Genomic DNA, 27,389 nt, shown 5'->3' on the forward strand with positions numbered 1-27,389 from the left:
GCTAGGGCTGCAGGAGGGGCTCTGGGAGGGTTAAGTATTTCTTACATAGAGTTTCAGCTTGTCTTCCTGTTTTCAGTACCACCTCACACTGATTTCTAAGATAACTGTAACCTCCAAGTCCTGAGCTTTTTTATTCTCTCTCTTTCTCTCCCACACACACACTGCCTCTCTCTCTCTCAGTCAATATATCCCCCAGACCTCTCTGCAGGTGGTTAGCTACCTCTGGTCTGCTAATTCAGTGACCACCTGAGAGTCTTCTTTCCACAATTTCAACATTTTGTTGAAATCTCTTATATGACTGTTTACTTTTTGCTTCATGTTATGGGTGTTTTGAAAAAAAGATTCTTCGCTGTTGCGATGGTTAATTTTATGCATCAGCTTGACTGGGCTATGGGGTGCCCAGACAGTTGCTTAAAATATTATCCTAGGTGTTTTTGTAAGGAGGTTTTTGAACGAGATTAACATTTAAAGCAGATTGCTCTCCATAATGTGGTGGGCCTCATCCAATCAGTTGAAGGCCCGAGTAGAACAAAAAGAACGGCCCCTGCCAAGCAAGAGAGAATTCTCCTACACACTGCCTTTGGACTTCACTGCAACAGTGGCTCTTCCTGGCTCTGTAGAAGACGGCCTTTGGCCTCACACTGGAACATTAGCTGTTTGTACCCTCAGTCTGCTAGTCTACTCTGCAGACTTCAGACTTGCCAGACTCCATAACTGTTCTTTATAATAAATCTCTTCATATATATATATATGTGTATATATATATGATTCTGTATATATACATATATAATGTATACATACATTATATATACATATATAACGCATATATGTGTATATGTATATATACATACATATATAATGTGTATATGTGTGTGTATATATATACATATATATGTAAAAGTAAAATGTATAGACAGGCAGACCTCATTTCATTGTGCTTTGCTTTATTGTGCTTTGCAGATACTGTGTTTTTTTTACAAATTGAAGGTTTGTGGCAACCTTGTATCAAGCAAGTCTGTCGATGCCCTTTTTTCCAATAGCATTTGCTCACTTTGTGTCTCTGGGTCCCATTTTGGTCATTCTCTCAATATTTCAAACTTTTTCAGTATTATTATATTTGTTACAGTGATCTGTGGTCAGTGATCTTTGATGTTACAACTACGACTTGCTCAAGGCCCAGATGATGGTTAGTATTTTTAATAATAAAGTATTTTTGAATTAAGGTATGTATAGTGTTATTTTAGACATAATGCTATTGCACACTAAATAGACCACAGTGGGGTGCAAACATAACTTTTATATGTACTGGGGAACCAAAAAATTCATGTGACTCACTTTATTGTGATATTTGCTTATTTGCAGTGGTCTGGAACCAAATCCACAGTATCTCTGAGATCTGCCTGTATATTTACTATTGGTTCTGTTTCTCTGGATCACCCTAATACAATCATAAATATAAGTAAACAATCCACCACAGAAATCTAGATTTGGCAGCAATAAAGCCTTTTGATTGTGTTGTATGCATTGGGAGTATTTGAATGCATTATCCCATTTAAACCTCCCAATGGTGTTGTAGAGAGATGCTTGGATTGAATAACAACTGGACTGTCAAAAGGAAAATGGCAGTACAGGTATTTTTTAATATTAAAAGTGTTTTCAGCTTTATTGAAGCATAATTGACAAATGAAATTATAAAATATATTTAAAGTGCAGAATATGATGATTTAATGTATGTATAATTGTGAAATGATTACCACAATCAAGCTAAATAACACATCTATCACCTCACCGTTACCTTTTTTTGTGAAAGAACACTTTACATCTACTCTGTTAGTAAATTTCAAGTAAAAAATATAGAATTATTAACTATAGTCACCATGCTGTATACTAGATCCCCAGAACTTATTCATCTTATAACTAGAAGAGTGCACCCTTGGGCCAGCATCTCCCCATTTCCCCCACCGCCAGACACTGGTAACCACCATTCTACTCTCTGTTTCTATGAATTCAACTTTTCTTTATTTAGATTCCACATATAAATGATACCAGAGAGTGTCTGTGTTTCTCTGTCCAGCTTATTTCACAGTCTCATGTCTTGGAAGGAATGTAAGTTGGTGCAGCCATTACGGAAAACAGAATGGAGGTCCCCCCCACCCCGCAATTTAAAATAGACCTACCATTACTATCCAGTGATCCCATTTCTGGGTATATATCCAAAGGAAATGAAATCAGTATCTGGAAGAGAGATCTGCACCCCTGCGTTGCAATGATTGCAAACTTACTCACAATAGCCAAGATATGGAAACAACCTATATGTCTATTGATGGATTAAAAAATGCACTATATGTATACAATGGAGTATTATACAGCCATAAAAAAGTAGAGAATCCTGCCACTGGTGACAACAGAACAGATATTTTAATCTAACTACACTACACCAGAGTTACCTCTCTAATCACCTCTAAATCACCTTTACGTTCTGTTCTAGAAGCAACAAGATATTCTTTGGGCAGGATGAAAGAATCTCCTGTGTTACGTACTTTGCCTTCATGCTTTTCACAGCCATGCAGCATGATCAGTGGACAAGTGTTAGAAGCTTCCGAACCATGCTCTTGTTTCTATGGCTGAGTACTAAGTAAATCTGGATAAAACCCGCAATTCTGTTTTACTGAAGTCTATCTTCCTCCCCATAGTTCCATAATGTCCTAGGTGTGTGAGGTACTTTAAGGCATCTAAGAAAGAAAAGGCACCCACTTCTTCCAAATAAATCATAAATAGTCACTCAACCTGTGTTGTACAGAAAGCAGAGCCCGAGGCAGAGGTTATGCGCTATGAACGCACGAGGGGCGTGCCAGCCTTGGGGCAGGAGTGCCGGAAAAAAGGAGAGGGGCAGGGAAGGAAGGAAACTGATGAACACACACGAAGGAGCTGGCAAGTGTTTGATATCAAGCATGACAAATTGCCCAAATTTGCCAGACTCTTTCCTGGGAGACCATACTAATGGATGCTTCTCAGATCCGTCCACCTGGGGAGGGATTTATCCACTAGTTTCCATCTTTTGTTGGTCAAAGGTGTGCCCTGCAGGATGCTAATTCCTCTTTGCTTCTGGGTAGCATGTGTGTACTTGTCCAGAAAATCCTGCACATTTCAGAGTGAACAAGAGAGCCCTAGGGCGGGACAGCACAGGCCTAAGGTCAGGCACTGTTTTTTTGTGCCAAAGCAAATTCCCTGGTGTCATTAGGGAGTTTAGTGTTACAGCAGTTGAAAAAAACAGCCCAATGTCCCTGAACCAGGTAGACCTGGCCTTCAGAGAAGGTCTGAAATGGCACAAAGATGTGTAACTGATACAAATTCTTTAGTCCAGCTCTCTTACACTGCCCTCCAAAGGCCATGCTGGCTAAATTTCACAGTGGGTACAGGGCAAGTATCCTGACGATAGTGTTTAAGCTCCTGGATCAAGCCATACCTGAACTCTATATGCAGACTGTTTCTTATGGAAGTCAACCAATATCTCTCTTCTGTTTCACCTAGTTGAATTGTGTTTACAGTCACTTGCAACAAAGGGTTTTAACAGTTTCACATTAGATTGATGTTTCTCAAAAGCACATTTTGGTCCAAAATGATATAAAGAATCATTTACAGAAAGCTAGGGCAGCTCAGAAAATGTTTTATGTGTGACAACTCATGACAATCTCCACCATCCCACCTCTCATCAAACTGGACATTTTTAATGAACAATTGACATTTTTAAAAAACTCTTGGAACCTGCAGACACTATTAATAATCAGATATCATTTTCACATCTTCATTCGCACTAAATTTAATTCACTGCAGAGACAAGAGGGAAGCGTACACTACATCTTTCTCAGATGTCCTTCAGGATGTTCTCATAGTGGTGCTAAAGAAGAGGAAGCTATCACGTCTATGAACCTTTTGTGCTGTAAAGTTAAACCAGTTTCTTCAATGAACCCTCCCGGCCTGACTGCTACCCAGTCGCGCTTCATCATTTTCATAGGCAAGCATCAAACCTCAAGCCCTTTCCCTGTGCTTTCAAAATCTGAAATGAGTCAAACACAAAGATAACTTGAGTGCTTTAAAAGTTGACCAAAAAAGGTGCAAAAATGAAGAAAAAAATAAAACCTCACACTTTTTTTTTTTTTGGCGAGTCTCTGCACATTTGGAGTTTGGGCACAAAGAAGATTCATAGAACAATGACTGTTTTAATGGGCCTTTCAAAATGCACAGGGAAGCCAACTAATCTTAGAGGCGATGGTGAATACTTGAGCAGCTACTTAATAAAGATGCAGGAGTGTGTGGTGTGAATGCAATACTCCCTTTGGTCAATCAATGCTCAGAGACGCTATTAACCCACAGAGCAAAAGGCACCTTGCCAGATAGCTATCCTGTAAAAGGAGAGAATTCCGAGAGTCACAGAAACGGGAATGTCATTGACCCGTTCAAGTAAAAAGACATTCGATGTTGTCTGGTAGCCAGGGCTAGGGATGGAAGAACTGGTTTACAGGTGACCACTGGGCACCTGCCCAACTTAAGAGCTCACACACATACAAGTACCTGTTAAGGACCTTGTGTTAGTTTCCTGTTGCTGCTGTCAACACATGACCACAAGCCTGGTGACCCAGAACAATGCAAACGGATTCTCTTTCACTTCTGCAGGTCAGAAGTATAAAAGCAAGGTGTCCACAGGGCATGTTCCTTCTGGAAGCTTCAGGGGAGAATCTGTCCCCTTGCCTTTCCAAATATCCAGAGGTTGGGACTTCCCCGGTGGTCCAGTGGTTAAGAACCTGCCTTCCAATACAGGGGACGTGGGTTCCATCCCTGGTTGGGGAACTAAGATCCCACATGCCGCGGGGCAACTAAGCCCGTGCGCCACAACTACTGAGCCCACGCGCTCTGGAACCCGTGAGCCACAACTAGAGGAAAAAAAAAAGCCCTCGTGCCACAACTAGAGAGAAGCCCGCATGCTGCAACAAAAGATCCCACGTGCCGCAACTAAGACCCAACGCAGCCAAAATTAAATAAATAAATTTAAAAAACATATACATATCCAGAGGCGGCCAGCATTCCATGGCTTGTGGCCCCTTCCAACATCACTCCAATCTGTTGCTTCCCTCCAGCCTCCTCTGAAAAATCCTCACGTGCGTGTCCTACTGTAGCCAATTCTCTGCTTCTCTCCTTTATCAGGACTTTTGTAATCACATCCATACGGATGACGAAGGCAACCTGCTCGTGTCACACCCTTAACCACATCTGCAAAGCCCCTTTAGCCATGTAAGTTAACATTCCCAGGTTCCAGAATTAAGGATGTGGACATCTTGGGGCCATTATTTATCCCACACAGTCTTGAAAGCGGATGATTGAAATCAAAGCACAAACTCTCATTCTAGAAAGGACTGTCCCATTGGAGCAAGCCCTGGGTTTGGCTGTGTCATTTATTCAAGCTTCTTCCTAATGCTTGATTTTTTTCCAGAGTCTGGTTTCTCAGGTCCCTGTATTATAAATATCTGGATCCTCTTCTGGGTGTTTGTATAGGGCACATCCCACTACAGAGCTCGGGGCCGGGGTGAGGGCTCACGACATTGTCCCACTCTCTTTCTCTATCTCTTAACTTTTATTCAGTAAATGTTGAGCAAAGACCTTTTGGGAGATGTTTAAAGAAAAGAGACTCATACAGGAGACTGAAGTGTCCATGGTAATTTACCTCCTCATCAAACTTGCTTCCAAAGCATAGACATTCTTCTTATTTTTCAGATTGGGAACCAAAGCACTTCTGTTGCATTAGGCACTGTTCTAGGACTTTTATGTATTATTTAATCACATCTACCCTCCTCCCCAAGCTGAGTGGGTGGGTATCACTGCCTCATTTAACAAACGAGGAAACTGAGGTTTAGGGAGATTAAATGAAATACCCAACACCAAGAGCAAATAGGTGGCAGATACAGAATTCACTCTCAGCCTTGTCTAATTTCCGGGCTCTGCCTTTTAAGCACCATATTCTATTGTCCCAAATGATGATGTCTCTGGGAGGGAACAGAATATTTTAGGCAGGTGCATTGTTTTTTGTTGTTGTTTGTTTGTTTAATTTTTATTTTATACTGGAGTATAGTAGATTAACAATGCTGTGTTAGTTTCGGGTGTACAGCAAAGTGATTCAGTTATACATATACTTGGTACCAATTCTTTTTCAAATTCTTTTCCCATTTAGGTTATTACAGAATATTGAGCAGCGTTCCCTGTGCTATACAGGAGGTCCTTGTTGGTTGTGTATTTTAAACATAGCAGTGTGTATATGTCAATCCCAAACTCCCAGTCTATCCCTCCCCCCGACCCTTCCCCTCTGGTAACCGTAAGTTCGCAGGTGCATTGTTAAAGACCTTCACAGCACCAAAAGGCCTGGAGAGCTATCAACTTTTTTTCCTCTTTTTCTCTTTTCTTTTCTTTTCTTCTATCTACAGCATTTATCTTAAGGACATACACTGTAGCTACTGTGAATCCTAGCAGATTCCCAGGCTCCAAAGACTTTGCTTATGAAGAGTCAAAACGGGGCTTATCCATATTCATAAGGCTTGTCTGCCACACTTCCTACGGCTGGGCTGGTGCCTCCGAAGGGCTCTGCCTCAGTTAGCCAGCGGCGTACCACACGGAGCATTTATTCTCAGCATCCCCGATCCGTGCATCAGCTGGTGATGCTCTGCTTCAGGCTGCGGGTCAGCTGGGCTCAGAAGGTCCACAGAACCTGGCTCCAGGCTCCACATGGGGTTCAGGTCTGCTCCACACGTCTCTCATTCTTCTGGGGCCGCCTGACTACGCGGCGTGTTTTTCTCATAACGATGCCAGAAGTACAAGAGGGCAGACCCGGCCACGTAAGCACATCTCCAGCACCTGCTCCGCTCACATCCGCCAATATCGCCTTGGCCAAAGCAAGTCGCGTGGCTAAGTTCAAAGTTAACGGGAAAGGAAGTGAACTCCATCCACCAGCAGGCAGGGACGCAGCTATAAAATACGGGACGGAGAGCTGGGGTCCCAGTGTAATCCACCACAGCCTGTTCATATCTGGTTTGTTTTCCCTCACTGATGGTGATCCCCTCACTTCTACATCTGCTTTGATGGAGGAAGAACCAAAAAGTAAAACCCAATGTATTCTACTCCACTTACAAGTTCTTACTCTTAATTCCATCCCCATATATTGAATCCACCCCCAAGCTCCGAGCATCAATGTTTCCACCCGATTCTTCATCTGCACTGTCTCACTGCAGCCCACCTCCAACATCACTGGATGCTCAGAGCCTCGAAGCAGTGCCCTTGGCTCAGTACATCCCCTCTGGTTTTCACACACTGGCCGGGGTGATCCTTTAAAGTGTAAACTCCCTACCTTTCAACTCTGCACTTACAACAAAATTCAAATTCCAGATCATGCCCTAAAAGACCCCATCTTCTCCAAGGCCCTGCCAACCTCTCTCATGTCATCTTGTAACAGTCCCCCACTCTGACCTCGTGTCCCAAGCATACCTGGGTCTTTTTTTGTTTTTTTTCAGCTCATGAGTAAGTTATTTATTTAAGCCATCTCCTGCCATAAGCAAAGGGATGGAGATCAGTATAATGGTCATCAAGTATAATGGTCATCACTGGATACAAGAAGGTGAGCTTAAGGTCCCCTTTAGCAAAGGGACGGAAGATCAGTATAATGGTCATCAAGTATAATGGTCATCAAGTATAAGGGATGGAAAATCAGTGTAATGGTCATCAAGTATAATGGTCATCACTAGATACAAGAAGGTGAGCTTAAGGTCCCCTTTAGCAAAGAGACGGAAGATCAGTATAATGGTCATCAAGTATAGGGGATGGAAAATCAGTATAATGGTCATCACCAGACACAAGAAGGTGAGTTTAAGGTCCCCTAACTTTTCTGGTCCATGTGTGCAGAGTAATGGCCCAAACTAGTGCTGTGGTCCCCACTGTCGTGGCCCAGGTTCTCTTTATTCATCTTCACAGCCAGTTGGAAGCAGATTCACATGAGGGTTCTGGACAAGGGTATGGTTACCATCTTCCCAGGGAAAGGGCTTGGACCTGATGCGGAGATGGGGGTAGTCGACCGACTCCCGTCTGCCCTCCTCTCCGGGGCGCGACTTCAGGAAGACGTCCAGCATGCTCACTCCCACCCTGGGGAGCGCCACGAGGCAGGTGAGGGCCTTCCATACGCGAGCTGAGCCCTGCTCGCTGTGGGCACCACTCGACATAGGCCGACTCAGCTGCAGCCGGGCACGACCTAGCGGCCCAGATACCCGGGATCCAGCTGCTGCCACCATTTTCAACCGGGATCACCGCCTACCTGGGTCTTCTCATTTGTTGTTAGAACTTGCTGTTCTCTTTGTCTGGTGCCCTGGGACCCCAGATCGTCACACTGCTAGCCCTTCTTGATACCCAGGTCTCTTAAAGGCTAACTTTGCTTATAAAGAAGCCCGCACCTTCCACACCCACACGACGTGGACCCACCATGATCTAAACTGTTCTAAACTGTTCGTATTTTGGTATCACTTGGGCAGTGCCAGTTTCTTCCTTAGAAAGGAATTTAACTGACAGGAGAGACCTTATCAGCCCAATTCAGCACTGTACCCCAAATAGGAAGCACAGTGCGAGCTTACATTAACAGCTCTCTAAATACTGCATTGAATTCAAAAATGATCAAAGGCATCTGAACAAGAAACTCACACGTGCTCCAGAAAGTTGGAGAAAGCATGGCTTCATAGAGATTACCAGAAACTAAAGCAATATTGCTCTAAGTCTGAGCTGCTCGTCAACGTCAGCTGACGCCTACACGCATCGCTGATATTTGGGAAGTGGAAGCTTGATTTGAGTTTCACGGAGTCCAAGTGTCACTGTCTTCCTGAGGCTTGGCCAAGGGCCCCCAAAGAGTAGGACACTGAGTTCTGTGTTAGTTACAAAGTCAAGGTAAAGGAATTGGGCAGGAATGCATGTCTGAGGACAGAGAGTTATGCGATGTATTGCAAAGCTGATGAAAGACAGCATGATAGGAGTGTGAGCTTTGGAGCTACACTGTCTGAGTTAGAGTTTGGTCAGTTTCTTAACCTCTCTTAACCTCAGTCTCACCATCGTTAAAATGAGGACAATAATAGCACCCACCCCCTAGGTTATCATGAAGATTAAATGGGTTAGTTCATGCAAAGCCCTTGTGAGCACTGCTTGCTACATAGTGAGCAATCCATCTGGCTTGGCTATTATTAGTATAAATAAATATTAATTTGGATCAAATTGTAGATACAAGCAGAGAGAGAGAGGGGAAAAAATCATAATTAGAGCTGTTAAATAACACTTGTTATAATTTTCTGTGGTGCCTTCTCAAAATAAGGTCTTCTGTAAATGCCACTTCAAATCTCAGAATTCAGCAACTCACCCACCAGCCAGCTGTCAGGGAATGGGTTTAACTCGTGGAAGTGGTTCTGTTCAGCCATTTCTTTTTCTCTGACAATGTTATCTCAGGGTTACCCAGTAGAAAAGTTACACTGCTTATTATAACCACAGTACAAACAAGGCCTGGGATTTATATAACACCTTGGATACCAAAAGCTAAAAAGCACATCTAAGTGATGCAGTCCTGCCTCTTTTCACAACATCCACGCAAAATCAAGAGTTTGATAATACTGTCCCCTGAGCAGATAAAGAGATTAAAAAGAAATCAAAGAACTTCTTCAGGGAGACCCAGTAGAGAAGTTCCATAGCTGAAAAGAGGTCTGAAAACCAATGTCAGCATACCAAGCCTTCCGTAATTCACCCGCCTTTACATTTTCAATTTGTTTACTTATGTTTCATCTCTTTCCAAAGAAGGAATTGGAAATATATTTAACAGGTCAAGTAAGAGACCCCAAACTGCACTCCATGCAACAATTACAGGTGATGGTCATTGTGACTTGGGGAAAATCCACTGGCAAATAGGATTCCATGGTGAAGAGAATCTTAATTCCCCTCATGCAGAAAAGGATCGTTATTTACAGTTCTGGGTGGTCCTACCGTGGAGAATCCTGCTAACTTTGGTTAGCCCAGCATTTCACATCCCTGGCAAAGCATTTTTTAAAATACAAAATCAATACTACTCAGAGCACCAGTGTCCCATGGATCATTTGTTTGGGACATGCTGACTTGAGGAAATCATGGTGCAGAGAACAATGAGGGTGATAATGAGAAATCCAGGGTCAGGGCAGTGCATATCAGTCCAGACCACCACCATCTTTGCGTCCAGTTGCTACAGGCGGGATGCAAACGTGGCCATCAGCATCCTACAGGCCAAGGAAAAGGTAGGAATACAAGCAGTCCTAAGGGTCAGCTTATGAACAACAGGTAAATCTGGAAACAGATAGTTTGGGGGGATTTGTTGAGCCTTTAACCCAGGCTTCTTCTTCAAATATTTCAAGATTTGAAATAAAGAAGCAACACAGGATAGCGGGCAAAGACTACCCTGGATTTTTTTCCCTAAGCAAATTTAGCAATTCCAAATGCAACGCGTGACATTCATAGAGGTACTATTTAAACTTGCTTTAAAATTAGTGCTACTAGTTTGAAAATGGTAGTGTATATTAATGCAGAAAGATTTTAGAGTTTCTAGAAGTAGAGAGAAACTCAAAAACACCATGGAAAGGATATAATTTTTATAAATGACAGCAACTATAATGCACCTATTGTGCACCTAACAGAGTGGGCATTCAGCTAATGACTCCCTTGTTATTATTATTACTGCTATTTTTAAAAAAACCCAAAACCAAAAACACCAGTGGAAATACCACAGCTTAAGCTTCAATGTTGTGCTTAGTTGGTAACTCAAGCCTAGAGATTCTTTTCGGCAGTGAACATCTGATTTATATGAAGGTCATAACCTTAACTCTCCTTCCTATTTCCCAAGCATCCCCAAATTTACATATCGAAAACTAAACTTTTTTTGATTTCTCCTTGAAATCATGCCATCCCCTTCTTCACCTCTCCGGTTTGTAGCAAACACCTCCTTATTTCCATTTATTTGAAATCAGACACAGACTTATCAGGATCCTCTTCTTTCTCTCGATGCCCACATGACCATCCACCAGCAAGGCTCAACAGCTCTTTCTCGTTATTATACGGTTAGTCCCCTACATACGAATGAGTTCCGTTCCGAGATCGCGTTCTTAAGTCCTATTTGTTCTTAAGTCCAACAAAGTCAGCTTAGGTGCCCAACTAACACAGTCGGCTATATAGTACTGTACTGTAATAGGTTTATAATACATTTCACACAAATAATACATAGAAAACAAGCAAACAAAAAATAAATAAAACATTTTTAATCTTACAGTACAGTACCTCGAAAAGGACAGTAGTACCAGCTCCATCACCGCTGCTTTTACGCTTGCTTCCCGACACCCTGGGCTTGAAATAAAGGTACTGTACTACTGTACTCTATACAGTACCGTACAGGAAAGTACACAAAAGCACAACCACTTGCAGAGGATGCACGCACATGACAATGTACGCCAGACACGTGAACTAACTTACCTGATTGGACACGCGCACGCACATTCGCATCTTTGAAAGTTCGCAACTTGAAGGTTCGCACGTAGGGGACTCACTGTAACCTCAGGTAACTTGACTCCGCCCCCTTCTCGCTGCCCCTCCCTCTTCCATCGTTTCCCTGCGGGATGCAGTAAAGTAGTCCGCAAATTCTCCTGCTGCCTGCCTCGCTGCTCTCCTCCAATACAATCTCCACTCACAATGTATTTAAAATCCATAAAATATATATTTTAAAATTTTCTAATTGACACTCCCCCCAAATTCTAACCGTTGCACTTGGAATAAAATCCAGATTCCCGCTTCAAGCTCATCTTGAGACACTTTTCTTTGACTCTTTGCCTTCTGGCCACTTTGAGCTGTTTTTTGCCTTAGAACCCACCTGTAGAAGGTTCCTTCTGTCTGCAGCGCCCACATCTCCTGCACTGTGTAGGACTGACATGTCTTTATCCCGCAAGGCTCAGTTTAAACACCACCTCCTTAAGGCTGACCTTCTCTAATTTTCCAAACTAACTGTCCCCCTTCTCCAATGCTTAATTCTCCATCACTATATTCTGTTTGATATTTTATAGCATGTTGTCTGATATGTGCAATGTTCACTTATTTATTTATTTACCTGTTCATTATCTGTTTCCTACATCTTTACCACTAACATCATGGGAGTGGGATTTATGTCTGCTTTATTTACCAAACCTTACACTTTACCTAATACATTCAAGACATGTGCACACACAGAGACATACATATTTGTAGAATATATGCATGATTGAACGAATGAGGAAAACTCCACAAAGGATTCTTTATGAAAAAGGAATATAATTTGATTTCATGGTACAGTATGTAAATAATTTGTAAAACATCCGTGAAAGGATGATTCACTAATTAATTCCCTTCCATTTTCTCTCTGTCATAAAACCCACTTTGGCCAACATATCAAAATACAAGCACGGCTTGCTGACTATCGTTTCCCTTGAAAATAATCAATGACCCCTTGCCTGTTTAGAAATCATAAATTGATTGCAGCTGCAAAATAAAATAATTCTCCAGAAAGAGCAGAATGCCACTTAGTTAATTCTGAAATGAATAATAAAACACGATAAACAGCCCATGCCACTTAGATGGATTTATTAACTAGAGTTTAGGAAAAGAAAGGGCAGTCATAATTTAGCCATTCTTTCTGGGCCATTCCCAGCTACACGTGCGCAGAGAATATTCGATGGAATGAGAATGTCCTACGTAAGTGGTCTCTACCTGCCAGGACGGGGTCAATAGCAGACTCTAGGTGGATATTGATTAATTCTCCATTTTAGATGTTAATCTAAATGACATTCTTAGAGGTATTATAAGGGAAGTAGGTAGTTGCTGGAAAGGAAGTAGGTAACTGTAGCTTTGGGTCAAAATTTGTAAGGAAAAGTAAGTAAGGGTAAGTAGCTTATGTAAGAGGAGAGCCAAAGAGTTAGTCTTTAGGATACACGGGATGCTCTTATGAGCCTCAGTTTACTCATTCATTGGAGGGAGGTCGATCCTTCCTCTCTTTATGTCACCTGTGTAACCTCCTGAACAAACACACTCAGAAGCCAGCTATGTAGTATGGCTGTCAAGAGCAAAATCCATCATCATTATCTTCTCTACAGAGTGAACTTCAGGGCTTCCCTGGTGGCGCAGTGGTTAAGAATCCGCCTGCCAATGCAGGAGGCACAGGTTCGGGCCCTGGTCTGGGAAGATCCCACATGCCGCGGAGCAACTAAGCCCGTGCACCACAACTACTGAGCCCGAGTGCCACAACTACTGAAGCCCGCGTGCCTAGAGCCCGTGCTCCGCAACAAGAGAAGCCACCGCAATGAGAAGCCCGCGCACCACAATGAAGACCCAACACAGCCAAAAATAAAAAATAAATTAAAAAAAAAAAAAGGAGTGAACTCCACCTGGGTCCCTACGTTCCCTCTGGTTCTCTGTGAAAGTTGAGTCTTAACGTTCTTTTTATGGTTGCTGGTGACATGTTGCTGTTGTTAAACACAGAGGTTTAATAGGTGTTGTTAAACTGTCCAGTCACCTATTTAATTACTAGTTCAGCAATTACTTTACCACAATTAGGCACGAAATTATCTCAGTAGCTTTTGTTCCAAGATTTGTCTTTACAGCCCTCTGGGGTTTGTCTCCTTAATATAATTTTGGCTCTATCTCTCTCCACACATGAACGTGGGTGGCGTCCTTAGGGATGAAAGTAGGACTGGGATTGGGGTGTCACGTGGTTAGAGGTGCTCTGTAGGTGATGATCCAACCTGCAGTCTGGTTTCAGAAGGACTCCCCGCCTGACCGTCTAGGGCAGAGCTGGGCTTCGTGCAGGACCCGTGAAATCTGACCTCCATTGTCCCTATTCGCTAACTGGCCCCCGCACATTCGGAGGACTAGGCGTCTTACAGACTGAACAATTAAGATGTGCTCAGTGAAGCTCTTATTGGAAAAAGAAACACAGGGCACTCCAAGCTCACTGGAGGTTAAGAGGCGGTCAAATCACATAAAAGGGAATCCTGGGGAAAAGAAAGAAAAGCGAAGCTAGAGCTAAGAAAACTCTAAGAAAGCAGCCTATAAAAGCTAGAACTGAGTCACTCTTTATACCTGGAACGTTCCCACGAGACACCTGGCTGAGTTGGAAGTGGTCAGTGGGAAAAGGTCACTTGTCACCAAGCAGGGTCACAGAAGGAAGCCAGATTTCTAAAAGTTTTGAGAAAAGAAAAAGAAGTTCTATGGACAGAAAATCTAGATGAGGTCTGACCAAGGGGGAAAACTGAAATTCTGATTTCACAAAGGCAAATGATTGCTAGAGGAAGAAAAGCCAAAAATACCTGAAGGTCTAAGTTTGGCCAGGGAAGGGACAGCTGGGGGGCTTGTGGTGAGAAGTGGGTCTTTTTTTAAATTTAATTTTTACTGGAGTACGGTTGCTTTACAATGCATTAGTTTCTTGCTGTACAGCAAAGTGAATCAGTCATACGTATACATATATCCACTATTTTTCCTTTTTGTTTAACTTTGTATTTTCTATTGGAGTATAGCCGATTAACAATGTTGTGATAGTTTCAGGCGCACAGCAAAGCGACTCAGCCATACATGTACATGTATCCATTCTTCCCCAAACTCCCCTCCCATCCAGGCTGCCACATAACATTGAGCAGAGTTCCCTGTGCTCTACAGTAGGTTGTCATTAGTTGACTATTTTATATGTAGTGGTGCATATATGTCAGTCCCAATCTCCTTGAGGGAGGATTACAGGAGGGCAGGTGGAGGAGGGTTAATTTAGGAAGGTGGCGACATAGAGGGACCACAGAGAAAGCATCAGTGACCTGGAGCCAGCACCTGCCCTGCTGTTGCCGACCCTTGGGGGAGGAGGGATGCCGTTGGGAGCAGCAGTGATGTTTGGCAGAGGGACCCGCCCCGCGCCCCGCGGAACGCGCAGAGAGACAGCCAGCAGGGAAGAAGCTCCACCTCCCTCCACTCCTGCCCTCTGGGCTCCCGCTGGGGCTTCCAGAGGCTTCTCTCTGGCCAAATCTGGCTGCAATCCAGAGGCTCTTGAAGTCCTTTAAGGCAGAATAGGCAAGAGGATGGCAAAGCAAACGGGTCTGCCCAAGCAAAAAGAAGATTCCAGGCACAAACATCCAGGAAAAGGAAGGCTTTTGGAAAATGATATCAGCTACCAAAACACCTCATTTCCATTTCTGCTTCGATTCCATTGTCTGAAGGTCATCAGGGCAGAAGTGAGAGTGGTTAAGAAGGAATTAGACCCACACTGGGTGAATAATTTGCAAGCCATCACCGAGCCTTTTTAAGCGAGAGCAAGCCTCCAGAATTGGGTGTATCACTCCGAGGGACAGACAGACAGACTTCGTAGTGTTTTTACTGAACCTGTGAGGAACCATATACAGACAGAGAGGCCCCAGAATAATTCCCAATGAACAAAAATGGACAGGACAGAAAGTCGGTTATGAAAACTGCAGATCAGTAAGCCTGAAATCAACATAGACACCGGTGCTGAAAAGGTTGTTAAAAATATCATGAGTACTTTTAACAAAGAGCTACCAATCCCTAGAAGATGCTATGGCTTCATAAGGACATGTCATGCCTGAATAACCTCCGTTATTAATTGGTTGGATCTTCTATGCACCATCGTTTAATCATCCAACAAGTATTTTGAGCCCCTACTATGTGCCAGTTAATGTTCTAAGTGTGTGGATACTGCATCCATCAAGGTGGACAAGCTCCCTGTGTTCAAGAAGTCTAAAATCTAATGGGGAAGAACACTCGCAAGGAAACGTACAAATAAGGAGGATAAGTTCCGATAATTAAAGGTAAATCAAAGCAGGTGAGCCATGTGATGGAATAAACATGTCTTGATGGCGGTGGGTACAACACTGCTTTCTTCGCTGACTGAAGGAAACTTATACAGAAGGGCAGGACGAGTGATGAGTCAGCTGTGAGACATGCTTGTGGAAGAGACCTCCAGGCAGGGGAACAGCCAGTGCCAAACACCCTGCGGTCAGGGCAAGGTTCAGGAACACCAAAGGATGGGAGTGTGAAGCTTACCAGCAAGGGAGTTGGTTTTAGGAAATGAGGTCAAAGAGGTAGGGAGGGACCAGACAATGAAGGGGTCTTTGAGTCTTAGTAAGAACTTTGAATTTTATTGTAAGTGTGGATGGAATTGGATGCAATGATCTTAGGCAGAAAGGATGGGTAGGTGTCTGGTGTTTCGAAAAGATCTCCCAGCTGCTACTGGGGAAAATGGATCAGGTGGGAATGGGGGTGTGGCAAAAGTAAAGGACAGGAGACCACGTCGTTAGGACAAGAAATTAAAGTGTCTTGAACTTGGGGAATAGCAGAAGAGATCAAACTCAAGGATATACTTTGGAGACAAAACTAACAGGGTTATTGGTTGGCACGTAGGGTACGAAAAGTCAGTACCATGGACAACTCTTAGGTTATTGGTTTGAGAACAGATTTCAGGCTGAAAACATGAGAAGAAAAGGTTTAGGGAAAATTTTTTATTAATTTTTAGAATATGGTAGACATGCTGTATCTGGGATATTGGTCAGACAGTGATAGAATATCTTGCCATGTTATTGTGGGCAGTGAGAAGTGATACGAATCTGAATGAGGGGGCATCTATGATTTATTCATCTGAGACAGTTTTGAACACTTACTGTGTACTACGAACTGTTTTAGATACTAAGAATAAACATGTAAGAAAACACACAAAAATTCCTACCCCCATGGACTTACAGTTTGAGGAACAAAACAATAAACTGAAGATCAAGTAAAATAGATGGCGTGTCCGCTGATGCCTTGTACCGGAGTATTAGCCTGATATATGATCAGGTTCTGGATTTACTGTGAAGGTAGAACTCTCAGGACCAACCAAGAGATTGGATGTGAGGTCTGAGAGTGAAGGATTCCACAGTTTGGGTCTGAGCAACTGGAACGATGGAATTACCATTGACTGAAATGGGGACATTTCCAGAAGGAATACGCTTGCAGGGTGAAGATCAGGGGTTTGGTTTAGGACATGCTAGTGTGAAACGCCTACTGAACAGCCAAGAGTAGTTGTGGAAACTGGAGTTCAGGGGAGAATTCCAGGCTAGAGACACACACTGTGGAATTATCAGTGACTAGATGATATTTAACATCACAAGAAGGGATGCAATCACCGAAGGATTAGATTAGGCAGAAAGGAACTCTTAAGGACTTCCCTGGAGCAGAACAGGTGGGTAGATGAGAAGGAATGAGAAAAGGGGTTCAAGAAAGTAGCCCATGAGTTAGGAAGAAAAAGCTGGCACGTGTGTTCGTCTCAGAAGCTTTGGAATTCCACAGAAGGTGCTCTCCTCATCCACGTTCTGTTCAGAATTCCTAATGAATTGAATGAGGACACTGAGAGGATGCTAATTACAGTTATACATGACATCAAGCTGAGATGTATCATCAAAATGCTCCATCACAGATTCAGGATCCTAAAATATTTCAAGGAGCTGGAATGACGATGGACTGCATCCAACGAGGTTAGCTTCCTGGCCCCAAACCCTCCCTGAACCAGAACAATCATCGATAAGATACAGCTGAGGACCCGCATGTGAAAAGAGCAGAGATCTATGTAACTGGGAGTCGCCAATGCCACGCAGCTTCCCAAGAAGGGTTGTGGCAAACTGGCCGGCGTTCAGGGGAATACGTGGCCCCAAATAAGATATTAAAGCCCAGCTCCATTCTCTTCTTTGTCAGTTCATGCCCTGAATACTATTTTCAGTTCCAGGACTACAAATTAAGTTTGGGATCAAAACTGAGACTCACGGACAATTGAATGCTGAAAAGAAGAGAAACTGTCATCTCCAAGGACACGAACAAACCCAAGGGTATTTAGGGAAGAATGCCTGGCGTAGTTAGACAGTGATAACAGATGAAAGAACTGAGAGATATTTAAACTGGAGAAAGACTGGATTTGCCAACTCCTCAGGCAGGGAAAACTACATTTTTCAGCTCTCTTGTAAAAGACGATGATGCTAGAAGAGGCCGGAAAGGTAGGCAAGGGGTAGATCACAGACAGTAAGTAGGCTTCACGTGCCATGTTAAGCATTTTGGTGTCTCTTCCCAGAGCAATAAGTCATGTCATTCACATGTTTCAAACAGAAGGTAGTGACATCATCAAAGCTGAATTTCTAAAAGATTACTGTCTGCAATGTAGAGAGCAGAGTGCAGAGGGATTAAGAGTGGATGAAACATATGTTATGACCGGAAATGAAGATAATTTGAACTACAGTAGTGGCAGTGGATATGGAAGAGAAGGATGGGTTTGAGAATTAGGAGGTAAAATCAAAAGTTCTTGGTACTGGGTTGAATATAAGGATACGGGACAGAGGGGTATCAAAGATGACTTGAGTGGGTAGTGAAATGGCAGAGATGCCATCCACCAGATGTTAAACATTACAAATCTCTGTCTCTCTCTGTCTTTATGTATACGTCGCCTATAGCTAAATTATCTCTATCATTCATATTCATATCCATATTTTACCCATATCTTTACTTTTACCTATTATGTCTATGGTGTGGGTTTCCCTAAGAGGTAGTGCATTATTCTCTATACCCAGAGAAGAACAATAAGAGCCTGTACAGTTCCCTAGTGGGGAGTGCTGTAGAGGGAATTCCATCATAACATGGAAAATTCATAGGCTGTTGTGAAACATATCACCACTGATCTAACAAAATGTCAAGAATTCTATTCAGTGGATGGGCTCAATGCGGCAGTATTTCATAGATAAGAAAAGGGAGACACGAAGACAGAAACTTGCCAAAGTTACTGTGAGAAGAGGTGACAGCGACATGGGTTTTATTTCTTGGGAGTCTCATTTATTTTCTCCTGTCATTCAGAAAGCTCCTAACATCATCCATCTACCACTTAGTCATACCATAGCCCTGCTTTTTCGTCTTCCAGTCTGAAGATAAATGTATACAGGACCATTGCATGAAGTACACCTTTACCATCCATTCATGTGTGGGACTGATGTTTTACGTTTGCTCATCTTTAGGCACATAGATGTGCCTTACGTCCTGCATCTCTTCAGAGGGCAAGTGATGCTTCTGCATATTCTTACTGGCATAGTTCCACACTTGAACCCTGCTGGTTAACAAGTACCAGACTCTTTCTAGCCGTGTGACTTTCAGTAACTTACTGTCTTTCCATGAGTCTCAGTTTTCCCATCTGAAAAATGGTCATGATGCCTCTCATGTTCTTGTGAAGCTTAAATAAGAAGTTCTATAAAGAGCCTACCTGGTGAGTCAGGTAACAAAACACAATAACTCCCTAGATACTCAATAAATGAGACAGTCTCTTTCTTTTGCAGGATTGAGCCCTTTTCTCAGTAATGGAATTGTATGCTTATTATGATTCCCCAACTTCATTACCACAAAGGGCATTTCTTTAAATTAAGGACAGAATTTTCTAGAAAGACATGGGCCCTGGGTTCCATCACTCTACCTGGATTCATAGACTGGGAGGTTAACTTTGCCACCTGTCTTGTATCTCGGAAATGAGTTCAAACTTTTCCTATTTTTTAAAAAGGCAAATCTGCTATACACAGTAAGAGGTAGGTAATACCTAACCTGCTTATATTCGTTAAAAGAATTAACTGGCTAGTCACACATATTTTCAAAATGGAGAAAGGCAAGATTTATGGATAGAACTCTCAGATCTCCGGTAACATGCTTAGCAAAATCCTTTTCTTAATTATTCCATTGCTTTTCCATATGTTATCTTATTATACTTGGATATAACTACAAATTCATAAGGACTGATAGCCTCCATTTCCATTTTAAAATTGTCAGGAAAACAGATCTGCATGAAACACAGCAAGCAGTTTAAATGCTTCCTGCCCCACAGTTTGTTGCTGACAGGTTTAAGAAAAATAAGTTCTGTTAAAAAAATCACTTTGAACTGTAAGTACTACATCCCTCAGGTAGTAATTCTGAGGAATTCTGCTGTTTTACGGTACAGCTGCCTTTTTAGACAAGGCATAAAAAAGTCCCTTCTTCCTGTTACTGTTAATGTTTCTCATGTTTTTACAATTAAAAAAGCTTAAAGAGTAACTTCTTCCATCTTTTCTGATCTAGTCATGATATTCTCTGACACATACGATCATTCTATTAGTAGAAAAATGGACACACATGCACTTGCTATGGCCTTGGGGATGAACACCAAGCTTTGTGAACACATTCCAAACAGAGAAATAAACAGACAAACACAATCTAGCCTTAGATGAATTAATCAACCAAAGGCTCACCACCGGCGGGCCATAGAGAAATTAAACTGATTCTGAAGGAGAGTGCTGATTCTTTAGAATTAGTTTGGACTTGAGTTTCAGATTGTCCAATTCCTCTGTTTCACGTTTGTTAAAATCCCTTTTGATGGGAAATTCACAGGTTATAAATAAACACATTTCAAGGCTTTAAACCTTGGCTGACGCTCAATCTTCAGCTTTTAATATCACCAAGCATTTCAGATCAGCTGTGGATGATGAGTTATAGCAGGACAAATATGTTTGCTTCAGTAAGGACCACGGTGCCGTTGGTGATTTTCCGAAGGTGGGAAGTAATCTGTTTCCTACTGTACACAGGTGTGTTTTGCTAATGAAGGATGGGTTCTTTCTTCACATGTCTATTATTTTGATTTTTCGATCACCTTTTCTATAGGAAGTTTTTCACTGTTTTTGTTGGAGGTTTCAAGGTTTGTTTTGTACGTGATATGGAAAGGTAATTAACTCCTTTCACCCAAAACCCTATGCAATCATATTTGTCCTGTATTTTCCTGCCAGGAATTTTCTAGGCAACTTTCATGTAATTTCATGCTTCCGTTCTTCCTTCCCTCCTTACTATCAGAAACCTGGTTTTATTCAAATATCCATCCTTACTTACAGCCTGTGGCTTCAGAGAAGGCTTACGCTACCCGCCCTCTTAACCGAGCATGTCAATACTATTCCCTTGGCTATGATGAGTTTAGGAAGCCAGCCTTAGACTTGTCAGAGTATCTGGTGACTGTTTAGGGGCAGGTGATGGCCTCATCCGGCATGAGCTGACCAAGAGGAAGGACTTCCGTTTGCTAGTTGGAGGACAGCTGTTCTGCTTTCTCTGGCTGAATCCCTTTGCTCCAGTGGTTTGGTGATAAGCATGAAGGGAGCGTGGAGGAGAGGATCAAGCAACAGCCTAGCAGGACTGAAGGAACTACAGTGAAACAGGGCTGGCACCTGCACTGGCCACCCCAGAGGCTGTCCCTCTCAGCTCCTTAGGGTGTGGCAAGAGAAGTTTGCTCGCTGTGTCTGCGTGTTTGAAGTGGGCCCCCTGTCTCTTGCGTTCTGAAAGTGTCTCAACTGATGACACACTGACAGCTGATAAATTCAATAATAAGAGGCTTAGGCATCCCACAATCTGCTGGCCACAAGCTAAAGGCCCAGGAGAGCTGGCAGTGTAAGTCCAGGCGGAGTCTGACGGTCTGAGAAACAGGGGAGCTGGTGGTACAAATCCCAGTCTGAAAGCAGGACAAGATGAGATGAGATGTCCCATCTCCGGGAGGGAGAAAAGGGACAAATTTCTTCCTTTTCTTAGTTTGTAATGTAATATTAATATAGTATAATATAGCATAATATTAAGAAAAGGAGAATAATAATAGACAGTTATATAATATATATCCCCTCTCATCTGTCTGTCTGTCTCTGTCTAGATATATATATAGATATAGAGATATAAATACATAGATATAGAGATAGATATATCTATGTCCCTATCTATCTATCTACCTAACTCCTATTGATTCTGTTTCTCTGGAGAACCCTAATACAGGAGGAGAGAAATGAATAGGGGAGAGAGAATAGGAGGGGAGAAAAAGAGGAAAAGATAGTCTCCTCCACCAAAGTAAGAGTACAAAGTGATGTCTTCTTCATTTGCATTCATAACCTCCTCTTTGAAGCAAAAGAGAAATTGCGTTTAAGGATAAATCAATCACTTTTGTTTAGGCTAAATTTAAGGGATAATTGAGCCACACAACTGAAAAGAATGGTTTATACAAACGGAGAAGGCAGATTTTTTTTTTTTTTTCTTATTTGCCCACATGGTAAAGTTCTAACTCTGCATTTACCACTCGTCACACGAAGATTAATAAAGAACTTGTGGAATTGTTACTTAAAAAGGAGTCTTCTTTAATTCTACACCAACTCAAATTTCAGCATCTATTGAAATTTCCACTTTTCTTAGCATCTGTTAAGAAAATAATGGTTTTTTGTTGATAACTTCCCAGAGTTAAAGAAGACTGGGAAAATATTTCAGTCCCACATGAGACAACCACTACTTTGTGAAAACACATACTTTAATGTGCTATTTGAAAAAATTTTTCAAAAATTTTAATATTTTTTTCTCATTATGACTGCCACATAATTACCAACATGTTTGTATTTAGATTTTTCATGTTTTGTATGAAATGAGATTTCTCTGCTTTCCCATATGCTTTACAGCCAACACTGGCAAATGCTGAATGGCTTCTTATCTAAGACAAACATGGTCTAAAAGAAAGAAAATAAGGTTCCCTGGAGACTCTCTTATTTGGGGCTGTTTTTCACATGCTGTTCTATTACATGACATCTGCATCTGCATTTTTTTTTATTTTTTATTTTTTTAAACATCTTTATTGGAGTATAATTGCTTTACAATGTTGTGTTAGTTTCTGCTGTATAACAAACTGAATCAGCTATACGTATACATATATCCCCATATCCCCTCCCTCTTGCGTCTCCCTCCCACCCTCCTTATCCCACCCCTCTAGGTGGTCACAAAGCACCGAGCTGATCTTCCTGTGCTATATGAAGCTGCTTCCCACTAGTTATCTGTTTTACATTTGGTAGTGTATGTATGTCAATGCCACTCTCACTTCGTCCCAGCTTACCCTTCCCTCTACCCAGGGCCTCAAGTCCATTCTCTACGTCTGCATCTTTATCCCTGTCCTGCCCCTAGGTTCTTCAAAAAGAATAAAATACCTAGGAATAAACCTACCTAAGGAGACAAAAGACCTGTATGCAGAAAACTATAAGACACTGATGGAAGAAATTAAAGATGATACAAACAGATGGAGATATATACCATGTTCTTGGATTGGAAGAATCAACATTGTGAAAATGACTATACTACCCAAAGCAATCTATAGATTCAGTGCAATCCCTATCAAACCAGCAATGGTATTTTTCACAGAACTAGAACAAAAAAGTTCACAATTTGTATGGCAACACAAAAGACCCTGAATAGCCAAAGCTATCTTGAGAAAGAAAAACAGAGCTGGACGAATCAGGCTCCCTGACTTCAGACTATACTACAAAGCTACAGTAATCAAGATAGTATGGTACTGGAACAAAAACAGAAATATAGATCAATGGAACAGGATAGAAAGCCCAGAGATAAACTCACACACATATGGTCACCTTATCTTTGATAAAGGAGGAAAGAATATACAATGGAGAAGAGACAGCCTCTTCAATAAGAAACTGGACAGCTACATGTAAAAGAACGAAATTAGAACACTTCCTGACACCATACACAAAAATAAACTGAAAATGTATTAAAGACCTAAATGTAAGGCCAGACACTATCAAATTCTTAGAGGAAAACATAGGAAGAACATTCTATGGCATAAATCACAGCAAGATCCTTTTTGACCCACCTCCTAGAGTAATGGAAATAAAAAAAAAAATATACACATGGGACCTAATGAAACTTAAAAGCTTTTGCACAGCAAAGGAAACCATCAAAAAGACAAAAAGACAACCCTCAGAATGGGAGAAAATATTTGCAAATGAAGCAACTGACAAAGGATTAATCTCCAAAATATACAGCAGCTTATGCAGCTCAATATCAAAAAAACAAACATCCCAATCCAAAAATGGGCAGAAGACCTAAATAGACATTTCTCCAAAGAAGATATACAGACTGCCAACAAACACATGAAAGGATGCTCAACATCACTAATCATTAGAGAAATGCAAATCAAAACTACAATGAGGTATCACCTCACACTGGTCAGAATGCCCATCATCAAAAAATCTACAAACAGTAAATGCTGGAGAGAGTGTGGAGGAAAGGGAACCCTCTTGCACTCTTGGTGGGAATGTAAATTGATACAGCCACTATGGAGAACAGTATGGAGGTTCCTTTAAAAACTAAAAATAGAACTGCATCTGCATTTTAAAGTCTTGAGTTCTTATTAAAAAGACAACAAATGCTTCATTCATGTCTTGACAATACTTTTGGATAGTGAAGTCACCAGGTTTTGTAGAAGCTATGTAGCCAGATATCAGAATTCTCAGTCTTGTCTAATGGGTTTGCAGGCTTCTTTGCAGAGCAAATCTGCAACATCTATGAAAGTTCACCTCTACTGGGTAACATAAAGAGGCACAGTGGAATCCATTTGTGCCCCTTCCAGCATCCAGTTCTTTCCTCTCCCATTAACAGCCACAGATATTTCTTTGAGGAACCATTTCTCTTCCCCCTGGGTTTGGAAAAACGAAGATGTGCAATCTGTATAGTCTTCAGCATTTTGCTAACAAGAGGGAATCAGCCTGAAGATGAATCTGGTTCCTGGATGAGAATATGGATGAAAGAATTTCCAGGAAGCAGACTCAAATCCTTTGTGATATCATGTAACTTTTTGGAGTAAAATTGGTCAGAAGCCAGTCTTTGGACTTTGAGGTTATGCGTGTCTGGAAGACTTGGCTGATTTCTATGGAACATCTGATCTACCCATTTCCTCAGTACTACAGCCTCAATTTTATTTAGGTTCAGACTTGCCATATCGCACACCCTTGGAGTTGTTCAATGATGCAGCCTTCTTTTGGAGCCTCTACACTTAGCCCAAAGACTTCGTTTCCCAGCATTCCCAGGTAGGACCGTGTGGTTACATTCTGACCAAGGAGATGTAAGCAGAAGTGGAGGGGGAGGCTTCTTATAGGAAGCAGATTCTGGTATTAGGTGACTTTGTTGTTGCCTTTCCTCCTTCCTCTTTAAGTCTGTAACTCAGACTTGATGCCTGCAGATTCATTAGCCATTTTGGATAATAAGGTGATTTGAGAATGGAGTCCCATCGTAGAGAGACACACCCAGGTGGATCCTGGGCCCCTGGTGACCAGGTAGCCACCATATTTGTCTCAAAGTGTCTACCTCTGGACTTCTTTCCAATGCAAAAGAGGAAAAACTTCCACTGTTGTTAAAGCCATTGTATTTTGGGGTCTCTTTCATGTAGCCAAATGAATCCAATTTTACACAGTGAACCAATCAATTCTGATTTCTGCATAAACCAGTTTGGATTGAATTTGAAAATGTCCTAACAAATTCACTACTGTCATTCTGTGTCCACCTAAAAGGTCAGCTAAAGCTCTCCATACGGAACTTAGCCATTATTACTTACTATTTTTTATTTTTTAAATTGAAGTATGTTGATTTACAATGTTGTGTTAGTTTCAGGTGTACAGCAAAGTCATTCAGTTATACATATATACATATAACTTACTATTCAAAATGTCATAAGTTTATTGAGTCATTTCATAACTACAGGACATTCAAAGTTTATTTTTCATTTATTTCTTGGTAAAATTGTAGAAGAAAAATATTGAAAAAAATAATAAGTACTTCAATATTTTGTGCTAACATCCCAAAGCATAGCTTCTTTCTCATTGCTGTTGCTACTAATAGCAGCAAGAGTGTTTATAGTACAGCCACTAAGTGCCAGATCCTGTGCCAGATATTCTGACTCATTAAATTTTACATCACCCAATAAGGTAAAATACCATTATTATCCCCATTTTCCAGATAAGAAGAATGAGGTGCAGACAGGTAATTTAACTTGAACAGGGTCCACGCAGTTATAAACTCTCAAGCCTGGGATATTAATTCAGTCCCATCTGATTCCTTCTACACCACCAACATGTTTATGGAGCTTTTACTGTGGGCTGGACACTGGTCTAAGTGCTACAGATACAGCATGAACCCCACAGGCCATGTCCCAATTCCCTTGGTGTTTGTTAAGCTGAACAAAATCAATCTATGATATGTTAGGTATCAAGAAATACCATGACGAGAAAGAAGATGAAGATAAGGGGGTCAGAGTGATGGAACATGCTCATTAGACAGGGTGGTCAGGGAAGGCTTTTCTGATGAAGTTGGATTTTACGGACCATGATCTTGACCACATGCTATGTAATGCCAAACTCTGACCCTGACATATAAGCCAGGTGGAGCTGGATGGTCTCTCAAAATTACGTGGATCCTGAGATCTTCCAAAATTTTGAGTTGGGTTTAGGTGGTCTCTCTTGTGAGAAAGATAAATTTCACAGATAGGAGAGACAGCAGTGGCTTGGAAGTTGGCATAAATGTCTGAAAAGCCTATGGACCATCCATGTAATCCCATTTTCTGAGAGGTGTTTTCACCTTCTGGTAATTGCTGCCAAGATTTCAGAGGTCTCGGAGTGAGCCAGGCTTTGAGAAATAATTCAAGAGGCAAGGGATTGTTGGCTCTGAGATTCAGTGGCAAGTGTGCTCGTAAATCCGTTACCACCTCTCTCCTTCCTGTACACCACCTTCAACTCTTTGATAATGAGGTTAATTGAAAGGTTAATGGAAGGTGTACAGCCAACAAATTTTGATATCATCCAGTGGATATCACCAAAGAGGAAGATGATGACGTTAACCAAACAGCGTGAGGGATACTGAGGCAGATTTAAGAAGAATAAGGGTGGGGGTGAGTTTAGGTCTGAGGGTGGGGGACCTCCCAGGACTCTGAAAAGATGTGAGACATTCATTTGACTGTAAGTGTCAAGAAGGGTTTGGTCAAGAGGGGAATTAACAAGCATGGGGCTGAGTTGTCAAACCTGAGATGTTGATCAAGGCTCAGATTCTCTGCTCTATCTAGCCTGAATCTTGTGGAAACTCTCCACAGAGTGGAATACGATGGGAAATGCATCCCTCTTTACTGCAGAAAATACACGTTTCTCATGCTAATGTTACTTTTTAAATTTGTTTCTATTTTTAGGGAAGTCTTCAGGCAAGGAGGTCAAGTTTTATAGCACGACTGGACCCCATGGGAGGGATGTTCTCAACCTCCAGAAGGAGGAACTGAGACAAAGATAAGAATGTCTACATTAGACCAGCGATGTGCAAATTATAGCCTGCGAGCTGTAGTTTTTGTACAGCCTGCAGCTAAGAGTGGTTTTTATATTTGGGAGAAAAAAAAATAGTTTTTACATTTGGAAAAAAATCAAGAGAAG

The 27,389-nt window shown here is 41.8% G+C and overlaps 1 protein-coding gene, 1 long non-coding RNA gene and 1 pseudogene across 3 annotated transcripts in view; 1 reads left to right on the forward strand and 2 right to left on the reverse strand.

Annotated features, from left to right (window-relative positions):
* The window catches only part of TMEM132D (transmembrane protein 132D), a 679,902-nt gene that overhangs the window by 172,805 nt on the left and 479,708 nt on the right, over window positions 1-27,389 (reverse strand). The gene's annotated exons all lie outside the window — the stretch shown is intronic.
* Window positions 7,881-27,389, reverse strand: part of LOC309610394 (cytochrome c oxidase subunit 6A1, mitochondrial pseudogene) — a 571,916-nt pseudogene continuing 552,407 nt past the window's right edge. Inside the window, exon 2 of the transcript XR_014249745.1 lies at window positions 7,881-13,328. The product of XR_014249745.1 is annotated as a cytochrome c oxidase subunit 6A1, mitochondrial pseudogene (transcript). The remainder of the gene's footprint in view (window positions 13,329-27,389) is intronic.
* The window catches only part of LOC309610411, a 334,801-nt gene continuing 320,867 nt past the window's right edge, over window positions 13,456-27,389 (forward strand). Inside the window, exon 1 of the long non-coding RNA XR_014233917.1 lies at window positions 13,456-13,479. This is a non-coding gene — a long non-coding RNA (uncharacterized lncRNA). The remainder of the gene's footprint in view (window positions 13,480-27,389) is intronic.

Source organism: Balaenoptera borealis (assembly GCF_965194805.1).
Source record: "Balaenoptera borealis genome assembly, chromosome: 14".
NCBI classification, from domain to species: domain Eukaryota; kingdom Metazoa; phylum Chordata; class Mammalia; order Artiodactyla; family Balaenopteridae; genus Balaenoptera; species Balaenoptera borealis.